This window comes from Lissotriton helveticus, chromosome 8, assembly GCF_964261635.1.
Source record: "Lissotriton helveticus chromosome 8, aLisHel1.1, whole genome shotgun sequence".
Classification (NCBI taxonomy): domain Eukaryota; kingdom Metazoa; phylum Chordata; class Amphibia; order Caudata; family Salamandridae; genus Lissotriton; species Lissotriton helveticus.
In genome coordinates this window covers 897,309,165-897,323,129 of record NC_136069.1, presented here as the reverse complement: position 1 = coordinate 897,323,129, position 13,965 = coordinate 897,309,165, and the positions used below count along the sequence as shown (strand labels likewise).

Below are 13,965 nucleotides of genomic sequence, written 5' to 3'. Positions count from 1 at the left end.
AATAAGCACAAATAAATAAAAGGCTTAGCACTGCAGTGAAAAAGCCTCAGCACTTAGGGGCATTCAATGTTTTAAATGTTTTGGTCTATATTTAAAAACAAATATATAATTTAGTAGTGAGAATAGTAAATCTGACCCTCCAAAGTTTAACACATTCCTTACTTCGGTTTAAATTGGAATGGGAATAGTGAGTCCGACACATTCTCTACTGTTGTTCATGTTAGACTGGGAGCAGTTAAATTGACCTCTCCTAGCATAATTTTTTTTAATTGGATTTTTATCAAGTTGTTTTCATTTCAAATGTAAATTCAATGTAAATTATTATTTCTTTTTGTTAATTTATTTTTATGGCTATTGCATATATTTTTTATTAATATCTAGTAATCAATATTATTGTATTAGTTTTATTATTTATGTTTACATTTTTTAAATGTTTATTATTTTTGCTATTATTTAAAGTAGATTTTTCTATCATGTTTGTCCATTAGAATTTTTCAAAACATATTTCTATGTTATAAGTACGTTTTTAAATGTAAAATTGGTACACATTTTAAAGTTAATACAGTGTATAACCTTCAAAATGTGATATACCTAACAATTTATAGCCAATATGATGGTCTTCCAAATTGTTTAAATATTTTTGACATTCCATCCAAAATATATAAAGTTTATATTTGTTATTTATTTGGTGAGATTTTTGTCACCGAAATTGCATCAGCTAACTCCTAACACATTGCTCAATACAGACACTATTAGATGTCCCCTCACCCAACTACTGTATCTACCAATATGTCAATAATTCTCTGGTTTAACCACAAATCATCCACACCATGGTGTGCCTGTTTTACTCAACTAGACCTTATGGTTTCTGCTGGTTGCTTTTTACTGCCCTAGGGGCTAGGATTCGGTCGATCTTGTGCTGATACCACATGGTGTTTCCTGGTAGCTTTGCACGGTGGACAGGGGCCTGGTTGACTCCATATTGTACGTCATGGTGGCTTAGCAGTACCTCTATGGGCTGGAGTTCTGTCACTTCTGAGATTACTGTATATAGTATTTCATTGGCACTACTATTGCTAAATGGCAGATATATGCTTGCATTTCTGCTCTGATGACCCCACTCATGGTCACTACACAACCACATGCACAATCAACTAGATGACTGCTTGCATAACAGCCTGGATGACCTCTTGAGGCCAATGGTATGACAGACTGCATGACCGTTAGTGACAGCTTTGTATTCTTCTACATGAAAAATTGTTTGGAAACGATGGAAAAACAATGATAATTCGTATACTTTCACGAAGTATACGCCACTATGGCACTGCAAGATTATTCCCCCCATTTTTAATGACACAAGATCCAAGAGATGGGAACGTCTTGGAATTAATACAATAAGTGACTTTTTTGGCCATAGCATTCCATCATCTTTTGACTCCTTCCAAGAAAGATACAATATACCAGCCTGCGATTTTTTGAAATATTATCAAATATCATCCACCATCTGCAATACTACCCCAAAAATCTTACTAGATAATATACCCTTATTGGATAATATAGGGAAACATTCTACAAGAATCGGGGTCTTATATCAGATGTTCTTGACCAATACTGCAGACGACCTCGAACGCACGGAACAATCCTGGGCCTCGAAACTAGCAAACCCTAATGTAGATATTGATCTCTCATTAGCTCTATCAGCAAAGTTTTTCATAGCCTCTAACTTAAAGGCCCAATATTACAAAACCATATACAATTTATACTATACACCAGCAAAACTATTCGCTTGGGGATTAAGAATTAACGACAACTGTCCTAGATGTAAAAAACCGAGTGCAAATCTCTTGCATATGTTTTCCGAATGTCCGTCATTGGCAATAATTAAAACTATGATATTAGAATACTGGGCCCAAATTTTTGGGCACCAGGTAAGAGACTCCACAACGTTATATTTATTAGGCCATGATGAATCCCTGGGTCACAATAGGGAAGAACAGGCAGTACTCTTCCTCGGGTATGCTGTATTTCGGATAATATTGGCAGCTAGATGGAAAGACGTAGAGCCCCCTACCTTTCAAATGTGGCTTAGTCGATTTATGGCTATTTATAAACAGGAAATTGCAATCTATGCCACAAGGGGTAGGAAAATGAAGGCAATAGGCAAACAACTGTGGGAGCCCATTAATAAATGGTATGTCGCTGAGAGTATAAATCTCGATCTGAATGTGTGATCTGTTTTGTTTTAATGTGCCTCCTTTCACTATACATTTCCCTTTTACGGACTATACGATTTTATGCTTTGATGGTTCAAATAATGCTCCAAATTGACTCGGATGAAATGTATATAAAATTTTTTTTTTTTTTTTTTTGTTTTGATTGTCTCTATTCTAACTCAATTATAATGCCTATAATTGGTGAAAGATTATATCCAAGAAATTATATATACTGTAACATAAGATCGGTATTTAAAAAGTATCCTGCATTATTTGTTCTGATTTATCTATGTTATTTGTCTTAATTTGCCAAATAAAATATAAAAAAAAAAAAAAAAAAAAAAGGAAAAACAATGATAAACCGCATCACACATCATAATAATTTGCAATAAAAATGTCTCGAAAATTACAACACTGAATCCAAGTTCCCAATGATGAGAATCATTCCATCCAACCCAAAATACACAATTGCTTTAATTTGCTTGAGATGCATTCTGCAAAATGCATAACACTGCATGAAACCTGTATGAAAACTCTAACCCTTATTAAAGACAGCTGCCCTGATCACGAGTTTCACGCTGATGAGGATTATGAATCCGAAACCGGTCCCAGGATGCTTGTTTCCGGTCCAGGGAAGACATGGCTTGGCAGTTTGGGCTGGACTGTTCCCATGAGGCACAGGGTCAGACTGATTTGCATATGGCCATGTCTGAACTGGGGTGGCTGAGTGGGCTAAAGAATGGTGATGGATTAAACCCAGATCAGTTGACTGGGGGTGAGTGTTTGATTTGCTCAAACGCTCCGTCCATCATCCCCTTTTGTATCGCTCTGATCACGAGTTTGGCAGTCTTCATGTAAGATCGCCACTGCGGCGATTCCAGGAAGACCGCCAAGCCGGTGTTGAACCCACCCATCTAATTTCGAGTTGGATCCAGAGCTGCCGGTGCGACGGTGTCACGTCAGCAGGTATGTTTAGCTCATAGGTGAGCCGAAACAGCATACTGTTGCTGTGACCGCGCCTACAGCATGTACATGCATGGTGCGGAATGCACTGTGTTCTGCATCATGTGCCCCCCGACATGCACACTCATGGGCCGATTTGCCCCGATGCACTGTTGGGGCCCACTTTCCATGCCTTTCCGCCAAGTATTTCATGGCGGGGTCCCTGCCATGAAATGCTTGGTGGAAAGGCAGGTCGGAATCTGCTCAGAGGTGCCGGCATCTGTAGGGGTATCCCACCGCTGGCAGCAGTTTTGTGGTGGCTCCACCACCACCATCATAATACAGCAGTCGGACCAACAGGGTGGTGGCTGTCAGACCGCCACCACTAGTACGGTGGTCCCAGGACCACCATACTCGTAATTAAGCCCTTAATCACAAACACTAGGCTCTCACAGAATAGCATCCTTCCCTCTGCAGAGCGCTTCAGTTCTCAATAGGGGTAGTAAGTGCATTATAAATGATCAAACCATACCTTTAGCACACTACCTCCATTACCAATAAGCCCTAAAAGGAACTCTTGCACTTGAGATGGATTCTCTGAAACCAAACTGTAACGAGAGCACATTCGAAAAGCACCAAAAACCAAACTTTCAAGCATCAACCAATGGCTTTGAGAGTTAGTTTGAGTGTGTATAGGCTCAGACTGCAGACCAGTGTAGGCTGTCACGTAAAGCAGTTTTCACTATGAAAAAGAAAACTTGAAATACCATAGCACTGGGTCTTAAATTGAAAACCATGACGAGTCTTCATTTTGGCAAGTTTCTTATTTTAGCACATTTTTAAAGTTTGTTTTCTTTTGTTAAAGTCAAGACGTAATCAAATACTGGCTTACAGCTACTTCAACAAATTTCGCATGATATAAACCTATAAACATATTAAAGATCGGAATCTGCTACAAGAGCACTACACTAGACAAAACTGTTCATGATCCTACTTAGAGAGTGGCATGCCTCAGAACTCTGTGTCTGAGACCAAATCTCAAGTAACTGAGTTTAGCCTCAGGCAAGGAGGTATTTTCCTCTGAATCGTTCTGGAAAACCCTGTCAATACAGCAGATTTGTATTTTCGCAGCAGATTTTATGTTTTATTTATTTATTTATTTTGAAGGTTTTATAGAGCGCGAACAAGATCCTTTCAGATATCAGAGCGCTTTACAATGACAAAGCAGAGTATACATAATGTATAACATGACACATTATAAATGCAGTAATTTGGGGGAAAGAACAAGTATGGGATAAATATAAGAATACACACGAAAAGTCATAGAGTACCAAAGCATGGCATCATAGTAAAAAAACACAGAAAAGTCATCTAACAAAACAGGTGCTTCTCGGTTGGAAAAGGTTCAGGGCAGGGAAGAGTGGTCAAGTAAATGTTGCCATGAGAGTCGCTTTTCCTTCCTTTTGAAAGATACAGTAGAAATATTCAGTCTGGTTTCAGGGGGAAGAGTATTCCAAATCCTAGGCGCCATACTCGAGAAGGATCGTTTATATGGTTTTTTTTATTGAATCTTTGAGGTTTCAGTAGTGTGAGAAGTTAGCCTGGCATATGATCTCCACTATTCTAGTGGGCACCTTGCACCAGTCTAAACGACCCTTATTGATGGTGGTTGTAATGTCAACCTTATAGACAAGCTATCCTAGTCATAGCATGGACCAGCAGTCTTGGGCTAAAACTTCAGAGAGCATGTACAGCAAGCTGTTTTACCAATTATAATCCCTTGAGTACCAAATGAAAGGACACCACACAAGGTATATATCAAATATATATGTATTTATTTCTAACACAACACCTCTGAACTCTTTATGAGGTCAGAGATCGAAATACATCACAAGTTACTCATTAAGCATACTATAAGTTGCACAAATGCAATTCTGCCCTAGGGGCCTCACGAGCCATATACTAAGTAAGTGGTATAAGGGCCGCTTCAGGAATAGTGAATAGGCCTAGGGCCTAGGGAATCGCTGGGGCTACACTAGACAACCAAAGGTTAGGAAGTAGGAGATCCACGGGAGACGCGTGCAGTGTCTAAACACAGTCGCGAGTTACCATTGACTTATAATGGAGAACGAAGAAGTTACAAAGTTACTGATTAAGGACACTTCCGGATGGACTACGATAAAACCCCTTTTAACAAGGACACATCGAGAGTCAACACCCATGGGAGCACCCGAGTACTCGAGTTACCTCACCCAGGGAAGACGGGTGCATAGGTGTCTTTTCGTGTCGGGTTTCGTCGATGTTTTCTATGGAGAGCTGCAAAGAAGTGCTGCAGGCGACCAGAGGAAAAGTGTCCAGGTGGATCCAAGGGTGGATCGGAGACGAGAAGAACCTGAAAGCAGAGGGGACAGAGTCTGGGTCACTAGCCAGTGACCAGGAAGGAACCAGGAAGAAACCAGGCGATGTTGAGTTGTTTCAGGTGAAGAGTTGAAGCTGGTCTCTGCAGCCACGAGGACCAGGAGGCGTCGACGACGACCAGGAGCTGGATTCGAGCTGTCCCACGACGGATCTAGTTGACTGAGGTGTCGGTATCCGGACTGGACCCAACAAGCCTTGGTAACCGCAATCCACGCAGGAAGTGAAGATGGGCTTCAGGTCAGACCAGCAAGGTCTGGGGAACTTCTCTGTAGGGAAGCTGGAGCAAGCCTGGAGCTACCAGGCCAGGGGTGTAAATTCAAAGGTTCGCCTTCATAGGGCTCACTAGCAAACGGGCTAGCAACCGGGAAGACGTGTCGAGCTGAAATGCAGGAGCAGGCCCCGCGCGGCACTCGTGGAGTGTGGAGGGGTGAGCTTTGGTGCAAATGGCGCTCTGGTCTGGGGCTACTCAAACCCCAATGCACAACTTCGAGGGTACCTCAGGGGTTGCACTGTTAGCAAAGTGCAGGATGTCCAGGGTGTCCGCTCCCACGTCTCTCGTGTCCGCCACGGGTCTCAGCTTTGCTGTGGATCGGAGTCCGAGAAGTCTGGAAGTCCAGTTCCTGAGTAGCTGAGTCTTCGGGCTTCGGCAGGAGCGTCGACAAAGCAAACCGGCAAGTTACTGGTGGTGCCTGTTTGCACAAGGTTGTCACTCCTTGACCACAAGGGAGAGGTCTTCAGTCTTTTAGTCGATATAGAACGTCGAAGGTCCATGAGTCCGTATCAAAGTTTCTTCCAGGATTAATGTAAAGTCTCTAGACACAGCTCCTATCTTTATACTGATTTTAGGGGCTGGATTACCTGCTAGGTCCCTCCTATGGGTGGACCCTGAGAAGGGGGTGGTTACACCCCTTTCCCTTTATCGAGTTTCTCGCCATTCATCACCATGAGACGACGGATTCGGACGTCATTCTCCGCTCCCATAAGTGATCGCCGCTGCGGCACTCCCCTATACTCTTCACCGGCTGGTGAAGTGCAACATATTTACCTACCGGACGATTACCCAACGAACTTTCAAAGAAATTACAGACTGGTGTCGGCTGACACTTTTTACCCAGATAGCGCAATGAATACGCTATAACGATCCCATTCAGGCTGACTTGTTGTCCTGATGAAGACCCGCCCCGGTTGCAATTAAGTGTGCACCACATCTCAGGGTCGAAACGTCGACGTTATTTACATCAATTTGTCCGTGAAGAGTTACAACACCCAAATCAAAAGAATATATTTTGTTGTAACCAATGTAACGCGTATGGACTGATGATTATCTATGTTTTCGATATTATTTATGCCATGTGTTTTGATCCCTCTATAAATCACATGTCACACATCACTTCTAGTCACTTAAAACCCTTGCACTTTATATATGATTCTTTATTTTCTTGCTTTTGGACAGCTACTACATAATTTGTATCAATATTTGAAAAATAAGAAATAACTCTTGAAAACCAAAGAAAGGTGTTGTGTCTTTAAAAATGTGTTCATTGAATGTTATCCTTTATTGTATGAAGCAACAGACCAGATTCATGTATATGTTCTAAGAAATTGCCTCACTCCCGACAGAACCACTTCTCTTGTATCACAGTTTCGCGCCAGAGCGGGGCTGGAGTGCCCCAGCAACTGGTTTGAACCGGGCTATGCATGGAGCACCTTGTGTGCCCCAGGCAGTGTCTGGAAAAGCATCTTTCCATTCAACCCACCCTGCCCCAATACACTACAGGCTGTCTGGGGAGGTGTCGACAGGAAACCTAGTGTCCAGGCCTCCCTTATCTGGAGTTTCGTCCAGCTGCAGGAGGTCAGACTCATGTCTGTGGCAGCAACATCCATTTTGTGATGCTGAGGCTCTGTTTAACTTTAACCGGGTAAAGCAGTAACTACATGTCTTCTCGTTCTAGAAGGGTGGAATGCTACCCCCGCCGCCAGAACTGGCAGGGGGGGTAGTATTCCAAAGTGTTTGACACCTTACACGACATGTTTTGATAAAGCCATACCAAAGTTAGCATTAACCGCGAGGGTTATAATGCACTTAAGAGTATATGGTATGGCTATATCAAAGAACAGCTATAAGGAGATGGTTCAGAAAGCTGCAGAGGGGCTCAGCTCATACTAGGGCACCCTCTCACATAAAACCAAGCACTCTGCCTTCAGGATTATCAAGGCCTGCCATAGGAGTGACTTATAGGTATATATGTGTCTATATATAAGGGTAGATATAGGTATACTATATCTAAGTAAGGGGTGATTACACCACCTTACCCAAGCTGAGTGATCAGCCTGTGGTGTCAGTTTGGATGGCCAGGCAGGGGTGGCATAATACATGCTGCAGCCCCTGGTAGGCCTTGGATGCACCTATGCCCTGGGTACCTATGGTACACTATACAGGGGCTCACAATGGTGACCCAATTCACAATCAGGTATGTACCTAAAGTACATGGTATCAATTTAGAGAGAGAACAGCTGGGCTGTGGGTCTGATTAGCAGGCCCACAGCCACACTAAAGTCGAAAAAACAGAAAATCACAGCAAAAAGTGGGGGTGACCATAGGAAGCAGACCCTACTCTCCTACAAGTAGTAGGTTATCTGCACCCCTAGAGGACCTTGAGCCACCAGAGATTTTCAATTACTGTGCGAGGTAAATGGGCGCCTTGTGGTGTAAGGCCTTATGTGTCATGCAAGCTATTTTTAGAATCAATCATTTTTATTGCGCAGCAAAACAACTAAGAACACAGCTCAGCTGCCTACATCCGCTGGCTGGCAGAGCGCAGTCCAGAAGCAATAGACACCGCGTTCTGGCCTACACCCCGGAGGACGACCCCGCGAGGGAAGATGTTATGCCATAATAAGCAGCCAACGCAAGTACAAAACTACCGCTTTTGAGAACAAAGAAAGGAACAAACAAAGACAAAGGAAACCCCCCCTTCCCACCATCCACCAAACCACCCGCCCACCGCCCACCTCCCAGCATGAGAAAGGTAGTGTGTTTGTGTTGAGTTGTTTCAAGTCTCTTTTCCAGATCTTTGGTTTCGTGGCCTGAACTGAGTTAAGTTTTACTGTTTCCTTGATAAAGAAGGTAATGATATGGTGATTAAACCAGTTGCAGGGTTGTATCGATTCCAGTTGAATGACGTCAGTTTTGGAGATTATTAGATCCAGGTTTGATCATTTAATGTGTGTAGGGCCATTGAAGGTTTGGGTAAGGGCTAGATCATCCAGAAAGCTTTTGAGGCAGTTGACAACTGTGTTATTGTCATTCCAGTGGAGATTGAAATCGCCAAGGAATATTTGGTTATTTTGTCTACCGTTGTTAGTTGAAATCATATCCATGAGATGTTCCGAAAATATGAGATTGTCACCTGGTGGATGATAGATGATGTGCAGTGGGCAAGCTGGTTTGCCGTTGCTGCTAAGGTATTGGCAAAAGTATTCTCAGGAAGGTAAGACCGGGGATGTGGCTCTATTTACAGTGATGTCACTCCGATGAATACAGGCTATACCTCCACCTATCTTTTCGATTCTGTCTAATATGATGATGTTGTAGTTTGGGGGAACTAGAATATCCATCAGTGGGGTGGAGGAATCAGTTAGCCAGGTTTCGGTTAACAAAAGCAGGTCTAGTTCCTGTGAGATGATGAGCTCCGCTATATCCGCCGCATGTCTGGACGCAGATCTACAGTTTAGGAGTGTGTATTTAAGACGGGGAGTAAGGAGGGAGCAGGAAGGGTCTTGGGTGATTAGGACGCCTCTAAGGTTGCTATCGACGATCCCTCTATTGTTATGTCTGGCAACTCTGAGAGGGTTGAAGTGTATAGTAGGTATGGTCAACTGAGTAGCGGTAATGCAATTAGTGGGAGAGGGATCTTAGGATTGTAGAAGAGATAGCAGATCGCTCTCAGAGAACGGATTGACGCTTCGCTTAGGGCGATAAAATGTATTGTGGAGGGGGACTGAATTCCAATTGGGTGGAATGGGTTTAGGGGTGTGAGTTATGTGGTGTGATCAGTAGTTTGGATTAAAGGATCTTGCAGAAAAATTATGCCATGGTTGGCTAGATATCAGATCCTTGAAAGATTGGAGTTACTTTTTAATATGGAGTAAAGCCAACATTATTTCCTCAAATCTAAGGTCAGTTACGACCGGGGTAGGAGGCTGTGTTCTGCATGTGGGTGGCTGCAGAGGTGCGGGTAAGGGTAGTGTTGGAGGTAGTGTTATGTGAGAGGGTGGATTTGTGGGGGCTGTAGATGTCTGAGTTGAGGGGAGTGGATGGTTATAATGTGGGTGGGGATGGAGAAGTAGGGGGCGGGGGTGCTCCTCAGATAGTGTTTTATCATACAGTAGTGTGACGTTGAGACATGGGCCAATCTAAGACTTCAGAGGGGGTGGATGTTGTGGGGAGAGTAAGTGTGAGGAGTATCCTTATGGGGTAGTGATGCCGAGACAAGGATGTTGGAGGATGTAGGTGGCTGAGTAGAGGGGGTGGTTGGTTGTAATGTGGGAGTGATAAGGGTAGATGAGAGCAGGGGGAGCTCAGGAGGTAATGCGTGATCGTTAAGTTCCTGCATTGGCGAGACATATGGTAAGGCATGGCTTCGCATGGAGTGGCTGAGATGGGGTGAGTACTTGGAAGGAGTAGCAATATAGTGAATGGTGCCGAGACAAGAGAGGTGTGGTGTTAGGGTGGGGGGGAGCTATTGTCTTGTAATGTAGGGGTTCAGTATCAATAGATGGGACATATGCTGTATCAGTCGTATTGGGAGGTCGAATGTGTGGGGCTGTTGAGGTGTTGTGAGGTGTGAGGTTAGGGGGTCGTCTGGGTGTGGATAATGTAAGAGTCAAACACCAGAGGTGGACGGGGAGGCCAAGAAGCAGGGAAGATCGGGTTCTGGGTGGATCCGGTGGGATGGGGTGTAGTGTATTGGGGGAGGGGAAAGTTGGGTGTCAGTGTCGGAGACCGATGTCAGAAGAGGACAGAGTGGTAACAGGAAGTCAAGCGTGTTGTTTGGTTTTGGTGCCGTGAAATGTGCTATGTTAGCTGTGTGAGAAAATTGGGTAGGGATCTCATAGGATTCCAATTGTCGGAAGGGGGGGGGGAGGTTGGGGGTCCAAGATGTCAGACTGCTTGGGTGAGGTGACTCCCTGTGTGATGGTACTGGATGGAGATTGGGAACCCACAGGGGTTTTGACACTAGGTTTTTGATGGTAGGGAAGATGTTGTCCAAGAGAGTAAGATTGCGGTCTGTGACTTGAATGAGGATAGTACCGTTATTGTAAATGGTGATGGTTGCTGTCGCATGGAAGAGCTGGGAGGGCGAAATATATAAACTAATACCATGTGCGGTTTTCCTTGAAGAAGAGATCGAGAGTGAGGCGAGGAATGCTTTCCTCCATTGGGCTCTTCGCTTTGTATGGAAAATGAGGTCAGAGGTTGTAATCCCGTTGTGTGTTGAGAAATAAGGATCGGCAAAGAGTGTTTCAGGGTGCTGTTTTATAAAATTATGTTGGAACCCTTTGGTTGATTTTTTTGTGAGGTCGGAGGGGTAAATGATGTTGTAGGACTGTGTGCCTGCGGGTTTCATTATAAGGCCAGTACAGTAGGTGAGATGATATATAGAGAGATGTGAAGAGTGTGAGCCTCGTGGGGGAGCGTGGTATGAGGAGAGGGGTGAAGAGGAGGGTCGGTGCGGAAGGGGGAGAACAGTCACTGAGGAGGTGGTTGTGGGTAGGTAGTAGTGGGCTAAGTGGGGGCGAGGGTAGAGTCTCAGGAGTCCTGGTAGTAGACCAAGCTGTGGGAAGTAGAGACAGTCAATGAGGAGGTGGTTGTGAGTAGGTAGTAGCGGCTGGGTAGGAGGAGTGGGTAGAAAAGAACTTCAAGCGGGTACACGATAGGTGAGGAGGTGTGCTGAAGGAGGATGGGAAAGGAAATCCTAATACGTTTGGACCTTACTATTAAAATCTTCTCTTGTTCTGCCAATCTTGTAGTAGGAGGGTGGCTAAAACAGGAATCTAGGCGCTAAATTGCTCCTGTGGTTATTTAGATGACTAGTTACGGAGTATACATAAACATATATGTAGGTGAATGGAAAAACTTTTCCCCATCTAAGATGGCTGCCATGAAGCTCCAATCTGTGGAGTAGTCCTATACCTCTTTCACTGTCCCATGCTTCTCTGTTGCGTAGTCCTCTGTCTCTTTCTATTCACAAATTTCAGAGATGCCTTGAGTAGTATTCGATGTAATTGATGAGGGAGTAGTCCTATCTCTATTTTAATTGTTCAACCATTTTGCGGGAAGACCCCGATGAGGTTTAATGAGCGAGCCTAAAATGGTGATATTGTACTGCCCACCGACTGACCCAAAATGACAATTATGTAAAAGAAGTAGATTTAACTGTCTGTACGAAGGGCCTCTTAGATGACCAATAGAAATGACTATCCAAATAACAGGCTTCCCGGCCCTGGAGTCTATGAGTGAAGGAAGCACTGAAGGAGCAGTGAGGGAAGGTCGCCGCCCTGTCACAAACCGAGCCCCTGCAGTGGTGACCTTCTGGGGGTGACTTTATTCTACTTGTTTGGTTCCGTGGGCTCATCACCGGCTTGCGATGTGATGCCAAGGGGAAATACCCCGGAGCCACTGAAATGATGGTCACAGCACCCAATGTCAGCCACAAACGCTGGAGGCAGTCTCCTATGACCTAGTCACGAGCGTTTCGTAAAGTAAGCTCACCTTCTGCGGTGCAGACCAACCGGAGAACTGCACTCTATTTCCGATCGACGGGCACATCTACAATTAGCTCACCACACCTGGAGACTGCGAGCTAAGGACGCAAAGATGGACGGTCGCCGCCCCCATCACAAGCAGAACCCCAGGAGAGGAGACCTACCGGGGATTAGCACTCTGCCTCCGAAGGGCGGCACCAGCCGCGACCTCGATTCTCGGTGTTGCGCAGGCGAAGCATGGAGTGATGATCGCCACTTGCCCCAGACACAACCACCATAGTGGTGAAATTCCCGGGCCTTGCACACCTCCGGTGATGTGGATGTCGTTTAGGCCAGGACAGAGGGGCCGATCGCCACCTCAGATGATCAATGTCCTTGATGCAGAGCGGAAAGCCTGGCCGGCTCGAGGTCGGAATCCTCTTTCACAGCAATGGCCTCGCTCATGATCTGCGCCCACTTGTCAGTCCGCCGAAGTCTTAACCAGCACGGCTCGCGATGTATAAGTGTCTATCCAAGGTTGTTGATCCTACCGTACATTAAGCAGCCTCTGTATCGGTGAGTGTTGAATAGTTTCTCTGTCGGATGTATTAACGTTGCCTTGAGGTTGCCTTGTCGTGGTGGGGCTAACAGGGATATTATGATTAATTTTGATCACTAGCCAGCGGAGCTCATTCCTCGAGCTCCTCTCCATCCGCCATCTTGAAGCTCTGAATACCACTGACATTGAGCCATTTACACTGCTTCAGAAAGTAGCCAGGTTTAGACAACCGTTTCTATTGATTAGCCTAGATGGAGAACTTCTGCTAACCTATAAAATCTCAGAGGGAGGAAAAACCAGAACTTCGTGGAATATAAGTGGGATGGATATTTAGCAGCAGCGTCTCCTCTACTAAGGCGGAGGAGCGTCGCCCCACTGCTCTCCGAGCAGTTGAAAGAGTAAAGGAAATGATAATGCAGCTTTATTATCATTTTATTTATCCTACTGCAGTGGCTCAGTTTGGGCGGAGTTGGGCTCCGTGACACCAGAGCGCTGCAGGGGGAGGAGTTGTGAGTGCACTCTGTAAATACGCATGACGCTTTGGCCTGCCCTCTCTGGCAAGCCAAAGCGTCATGCGCCCTTTGCATGTTCTCCACCCAGGCTGCATTAAAACCTGGGTGGAGAACATGCCCAGCCTCCAATTCCCTGGCTGAGCGCCAAACATGGGGCTCAGACCAATCACAACGCTACATTGCATGTTGTGATTGGCTGTGGGGAGCATGGGAGCCGGAGTGCTTCCTGCTGCTGGGCTCGAGGAAGAGGACCGGGTAGAGGCAGCAGCTGACATGATTCCAGGTAAGTGGGTTTAAAAAAATTCTTTTTTTACCCCCCCCATTCCCCCATTCCCCCCCTCCTCAATTACTCCCTCCTGGTAGCAGCCGCTAATGATCTTTAGCTGCTAGGAAACCGCTGCCAGTAGTAATATACTGGGTTTTTGACCAAATCATTTCATATGAATCACTACTCTACCACACTTGGTCAGACTATACCAAAGGCAAACCTTCCATTTTAGTATGGTTGATCTTGGATCCTTTTTAGGTAATGGTTACATTTACCCATGTACATAACTAAATCTCGAGAAAGCCT

The 13,965-nt window shown here is 44.9% G+C and overlaps 1 protein-coding gene across 1 annotated transcript in view; it reads right to left on the bottom strand.

The window, feature by feature from the left end:
• ARHGAP6 (Rho GTPase activating protein 6) overlaps positions 1–13,965 on the bottom strand; it is a 790,107-nt gene that overhangs the window by 503,012 nt on the left and 273,130 nt on the right. The window lies entirely within an intron of this gene.